Source organism: Schistocerca nitens, chromosome 4, assembly GCF_023898315.1.
Source record: "Schistocerca nitens isolate TAMUIC-IGC-003100 chromosome 4, iqSchNite1.1, whole genome shotgun sequence".
Classification (NCBI taxonomy): domain Eukaryota; kingdom Metazoa; phylum Arthropoda; class Insecta; order Orthoptera; family Acrididae; genus Schistocerca; species Schistocerca nitens.
In genome coordinates, this window is record NC_064617.1 from 272390270 (window position 1) to 272397193 (window position 6924).

Here is a 6924-nt window from a genome sequence, read left to right on the forward strand (position 1 = left end):
AAAAGAAAGCGAAACGCAAATGTAGTCGTAGGCGAAAGCACTGACTACACGCAGCAAACTGTGGCACGCCCGTACTCGTAGGCAGCTAGAGCCAGGATGACCACTGAGTTACACCCCCGCCAGAGCAACTACATCTGGGACGAGTCTCTTGTGGATCCTACCGTCATTATTTGTTAGGTTTGAGAGGTACAGTGAGTGTTCGAGGAACCTATTCATGGTAACACCTAAGCAGCATCGACTCTGTGGCGCAACGGTAGCGCGTCTGACTATAGATCGGAAGGATGCGTGTTCAAATCACGTCAGGGTCAAAATGAAATTTTCGTTTACGGAAGGCATAGGCGAATATGTCAATTTAACCAGATTCCAAACGATTACAGAGAACGGACGAACAGTACCTGCTTGAAAAAGGCTACCTGTGCAATTTTCGCATTCTGACATTAAGGTGAAGGCGCCGCCGACTCGCACTTTCTCCAGACGCGAAGGGTAAGTCGCTCGCTAGCAGCGGTTATTCAAAAATGGTTCAAATGGCTCTGAGCACTATGGGACTTAACATCTCAGGTGATGAGTCCCCTAGAACTTACAACTACTTTAACCTTACTAACCTAAGGACATCACACACATCCATGCCCGAGGCAGGATTCGAACCTGCGATCGTAGCGGTCGCGCGGTTCCAGACTGAAGCGCCTAGAACCGCTCGGCCACAGGCGGCCGGCAGCGGTTATTCTTGCGTGTGCGGAATGACTGAGAATTCATTGATGGCACAAACTATGAGAAAGGATACTTGAATTTAACTTCCGATAATACATTTGCACGACCGACGACTTTCGAAATCGAGGATTTCCTCGAAGATATGATGGAAATTGGACACTATGAGATTATTGGTATACATTTGTTGGTTCTGTCAAGCGTAGTTTATGTCAGGATGAGAGATGCCGAGTTTTGTAACAAAGTAGTTGAATCCTTTAGTTCAGGTCTGATGTTTAAGCATGGAAATGCGGGTGTAGTTACTGTTTCCTACGCTACGCTTGGAATTAGAAGGATTAGGATTTTCCAACTACCTTTTGAGGTTACAGCTGAACAGATAAATGTTGCGTTATCGCCATATGGCGAAGTTTTGAATAACTCTGCAGCATGTTGGTCTCCGGCTCATAAGTATCCCGTATTGAATGGCGTCAGGCAGCTCAAAGTTGATTTGTAACGACATATTCCGTCGTACGTCACGGTTTGTGGATACCGTGCAATCGTAATGCATGATGGCCAACCTAGGACATTTGCTAGATGTAACTGGACGGGACATGTTCGTGCGGAATGTTTACAGCGGCGTCTAGTTGAAATGCCAACCGGAGCCCTCTCGCGATGTCAACATTACCGACATCGTACGTGTCGGTTGTCCGCGGTAAGCACGCAGTACAACCGATTCGCGACACAACTGCCCATCCCAGTCGGGTAGTTAATGTGACTTCTCCGGACACGCCTGTCACGTCCGAGATTGCCGCTTCCGAAACCCCCGACACGAACAGGACCAGTAATGTGGTTGTGGAACAGCCCTAACGTAGCGCTGAGTTTGATTCGGATATGGATGCAGCAACCTTGGACACCTCCGCAGTCAATGAGTCGATGCCAAACTCTGACTCAGTAACACGGGGTAATACATCCCCAAATAATAACAAAAAACGGAGAATGGCTCACCAAGGTGCAGAAGGTACAGCACCGAGCTTGCGGAGAAAGGCAAAATTAATCGGACAGAATTTAAAAGAAGGAACGGCCGAAACTGCCGTCTCGTCTTCGCGCTCGCAGGATACCACTAATGACACCATGTCAGAGGCACCCACGCCGTCCGACAGCTCACCTACTGAGACAACTCAGCTCACTGCGACACAGGGTACGAATCCACCAGTTCGTGAGACCGTAGGCACTGATCCGTCAACACTGGGCAGACGATAGTGAAACGAATGAAGCAGATGTAGAGATGGAGGAGGATCTAACACCCTCGACCGGCTCAACGCCCCCTTTCTCAGCACTCAATTGAAGCAAAGTCAACGTGGCTATAGTTACTCAGACGTCCGAAACGGATAGCGCCTCAAATTGCCAGCTGTATGACGAATTCTAGACTTCGCCCCTTCCGCACCAAACATCTATGACCACTTTGCAGGCCTACAAAATCCTGACTCAATAAGATACGCAGTGGACTGTATCTTAATAACTTAAGAGATCTGTTATACGCGGCAGACATAGACGTCTCAATGCTCCAGGAAGTAACTGATACTAATTTAGACCACATCGCCGGATATAACGCTTTCACGAAACCGGGCAAAGGACTAGAACTTGGAACTGCCATACTGTTAAAAGAAGGAATCATTGTAAACGGCGAGGAAAAACTTGTGACCGGCGGAAGAATAGCAGTAACTGCCAATAACGCCGTTCTGAATTTTTTTCGCCACGCTTTTCGGAACCAACTACAGCGATCTCATTTTTGGCGGTGATTTTAATTGTGCGCTTCGTCCAATAGACCAAACTCCACATTTTAATCGGTGTGTCGAACTAGAGAAGATCATTTAAGAACTCAGCGGCAGGTTTTACGCATGTTACAAGCCATTCCTTTAGTAGATTAAATAGAATTTATATATCGCGTCATTTAAGGTCCCACCTGCTACACAATGAAATATGGCCTACTGTATTTTGTGACCATGCTGCCTATATCCATACCGTCAACATACCGGAGTAGAGGATTATGGAAGTTAAATATCGCATATCTGCGAAATCCTGCTTGTCGAGAAGGTTTACTGTCAACTGCATGTGAACTTCAATTCAATTCCTACAACTCCGCGATAGATTGGTGGTTCAAATGTGCCAAACCACAAATCAAGAACACATTAATGACTTACTCCCATGAGGAAAGTCAGTGGTACAAATGGACGATGGAATTTTACTTTCAGGGTCTTCGGGAGTCGTACAAATTTGACTCGAGCGTTATGGGCAATTCTGCGCAGACGAAAAGAATTCAAGCAGAAATTTTATCGGTGAAGCGGAAACAGTTGGAAGGCTTTCAAATTCGAACCCGAGTTCCCAAGACGATGCAGGCAGAAGAGGCGGCCATGTATCATATGTTGCGTGAAAGTAAAAGAGGCAGTAGGAAAATATTGACAACTCCGAACCAGCACCGGAGTTATACTTACCAAACAAAGTGAAATTATGAGTGCGATTCAAGAGTATTATCAAGAACTAATGTCCACAAAAGTGACGGATGATACCGTGCTTGCAGATTTTACGACGAATTTATTAAGGAGACTCGGCCCTACAGAGGCGAATCAGCTGATTACGGAGGTGACAGAAAAAGAATTTGAAGACATTATCCTGTGGAGTCCGAACAATAATTCTCCTGGTTGCGACGGAATACCTGCAGAGGTATATCAAACCACCTGGTCGCAAATAAAATCGAAACTACTAGCAATATGCAATGAATTACTGAACCCAAATAACGACATTCCACAGGAATTTCGACAAGGAACTGTAGTCTTGCTGCCCAAAACCCCGTGCAGTAACACCCTCAAAAACCTGAGACCTCTCTTGTTGCTAAATAGTGTTTATAAACTGTTCGCCCGTGTTCTCAGCAAACACACCACAATCACTGGACAGTATCAAACGAGTGTCGGTAGAGATAGGTCTATTTACCACACGCTCACGGACTACAGAGATGTAATAGCCGTAGCGGAGGCTTGCAAATTAAAATACGCCCTCTTAATGATTGACTTTGAAAAAGCTTTCGACAGGTTGAGTCATAGGTTCCTTTTCCTCATCATGCAGGAAATGGGCTTTCCGCATCAGTTCATGAAAGTCATCGAAAAAATGTTCAACAATAGTACGTCACGATTTCAAATTAATGGTCACCTCAGTGGTGCTATTAAAATTGCGTGTTCGATGGGACAAGGATGTCCGATGTCGATGGCACTCTACGCTGATGGCAAAGTTGCAAGGTTTGGAAATCAATGGCCAGAAGATTGTGTGCCACGCGTACGCAGATGACGTTGGCTTTCTCGTCGTGAACGCGCACTTAGTGGGGTCCTCACTTCAAGTAATTCAACGACATGAGGCGGCATCTGGAGCGAAAGTGAAATGGGAAAAATCTGGACTAATGAATGTCGGAAAGGGAATCGGTCCACCACACCATGCAAGATTACAGGAAATTTCCAGTCTGAAGTGATTAGGAATTGAATTTAGGAGGAAGATGCAGACTACAATTGCTGTTAATTATAGAGCTTTAGTTAACAAGATTCGGGCATGCATACAAATGCATAGCATGAGGAAACTGAATGCTCTACAAAAAGTCTTGGTCACTAGCAGTATGCATTAAGAACAATACTACAGCCCGACAATTGGCAAAATTTGAACGCCTGAACAGCAGAGTGCAACAAAATCGTGACACTTGCAAGGTTGTAAATTTGATTGACTGAACACTGGATGAAGCTACCCTGAAGGTTCTTGGCAGGGGCCTAAATTTCGCTGTCACTCCTAGAGATCTACCGGTAGACAATTTCATCAGCTCTGTGGAACAAGTCGTCAACACACTACCCTGAAGTACGGCTGAAGAGATTCGGAGAGAGATGTGCAGAGCCCTTACCAGAGCCAGGCCGCCGAAGTCTAACATCTCAAGAGACGAGAGGATGGCCCTCAGGAGATTACGAGAAGATGACGACATAGTGGTATTACCAGCAGACAAAGAGAACTCCACAGTCATACTGCAGAAAGGTGACTATGACCTGAAGATCCGGCGACTTCTGAAGGACCCAGCTTACAAACCACTAGAGCAGGATCCAACTGACAGGGTGGACAGAAAAACCAAGTCTCTGCTATAGGAAACTGGCTGGCCTGAGATAGTTATCAAACAACTGAAATCCAAGGCACCAGCACCACGCAGACTCTATGGACAACCTAAAATCCACAAAGAGGGTGTACCACTACGATCCATTATGAGCAATATTGGGGCAGCCACCTACCCAGCTGCAACATATCTCAAGAAAATGTTTGCACCATATCTGGGGAAGGGTGCACACCACATCCGCAACTCACAGGACTTTGTGGAACGTCTTAAAAACCTACGTTTCTCAGATGCAGACTTAATCGTCAGTCCCTGTTCACCAGAGTGCCCGTTAAGGACACGCTTGACTTAATCAGTGAGAAGTTTGATGGAGCTGTGCTGGATCTGTTTAAGCATATTCTAACATCGACTTACTTCCTATGTGGAGGTAAATTCTATGAACAGACTGAAGGGGTGGCGATGGGTAGCCCCTTGTCACCAGTAGTGGCCAACCTGTTTATGGAGAAATTCGAGGACGAGGCTCTTACAACTGCCACTTACCAGCCAACATGCTTCCTGAGATACGTTGATGACACATTTGTCATTTGGCCCCACGGTCGCAAAAAACGGAGACTTCCTGGACCACCTGAACTCAAGGCATCCGAATATTAAATTCACTAGGGAGCTAGAAAAGGACGGTCAGCTTCCGTTTCTGGATGTCCTGGTGAAGGAGGAGGATGGCACCTTCAGCCATACACACAGACTTATACCTACAGGCAGACAGCTGCCACAACCCAGCACAGAAGACCGGGGTGTTTAGAACACTCGTACACCGAGCAAAGACACGGTCTTGACTGTGACAGCCTGGCAGGGGAACTTTAACATCTTCAAAAAGTGTTTGCTAACAACGGTTTCCCATCCAGGGACATCCGCAGAGCTCTACATCCCGCTAGACGTCAGGATACACCGGAGAACGAGCAAGAAGAAGAAATCAAGAAGCTGGCATCTTTACCATATGCCGGGCCTGTTTCTGCCAAGATCAGCAGACTACTAATGAAACATAACATCAAGAGTGTCTTCTGCCCACCTAGCAAAATCAGGGCTTTACTTGGAACAGTCAAAGATGACCTGGGCTTAAGGAAGCCTGGCATTTACAATATTCCTTGTGAATGCGGTATGTCCTACATTGGCCAAACGACTAGAACGGTGGAAATCAGATGTAAGGAACACCAGCGACATACAAGGCTAAGGCAGGCCACAAAATCAGCAATAGCAGAACACTGCCTAGAGTTGGAACATTCCATAGATTATGAGAACACCGAAGTCATGGTCCAGACCCCCAGGTTCTGGGATAGTGTCATCACTGAATCTATAGAGATAAAGATGGCACCAAACCTGATTAGCCGGGAAGCAGGATACCAGCTAAGCACTGCATGGAACCCAGCATTTGAACTGCTGAAGCAATACCGGGGAAAATATGTTTCCAACACCAACAACTAGCCTCGGACATCCGCACACTGCGTGCACTAACCAAGAAGGGAACACCAGGAGGCCACGACCGCAGTTGGAGGCGGCCGGAGTGGGCGCGGACGGAATAGGGAACACCTAGAGCGGCAGGATAGCGCGACTCGCGGGCGCGGACCGACTAGGGAACGGCAAACAGAACACCAGGCACCGGGCAGGCATAAATATGCTACCCGGTCCAGCAAGCAGCCAGTCTCAGGGAACACTTGATGAAGACGTCAAGTAATGACGCCGAAATATCGTGTTTGGAAGACGCTGATATCCGGCAGAAAACCCGATTTCCACGAGATGTCATCAAATCGCCGGGAAAGTCTACGAAACTGCAAATGTACTGTAACCTACTTCCTTTGTTTTCGGACTGCATTTCCTTAGGATTCTTCCAATGAATCTGCTTTACTGATGATTAATTTTGTATGGCCATTCCATTTTAAATCACTTCTAATGCCTACTCCCAGATAATTTATGGAATTAACTGCTTCCAGTTGTTGACCTGCTATATTGTAGCTAAATCATGAAGAATCTTTCTTTCTATGTATTCGCAGTACATTACATTTGTCTACATTGAGATTGAATTGCCATTCCCTGCACCATGCGTCAATTCGTTA

General features: G+C 46.4%; 1 non-coding gene across 1 annotated transcript; it reads left to right on the plus strand.

Annotated features, from left to right (window-relative positions):
* The first annotated feature begins 236 nt into the window (after window positions 1–236).
* On the plus strand, window positions 237–308 carry Trnay-aua (transfer RNA tyrosine (anticodon AUA)). The gene has a single exon. It is a non-coding gene; the product is annotated as a tRNA-Tyr (tRNA).
* Window positions 309–6924: the final 6616 nt, after the last annotated feature.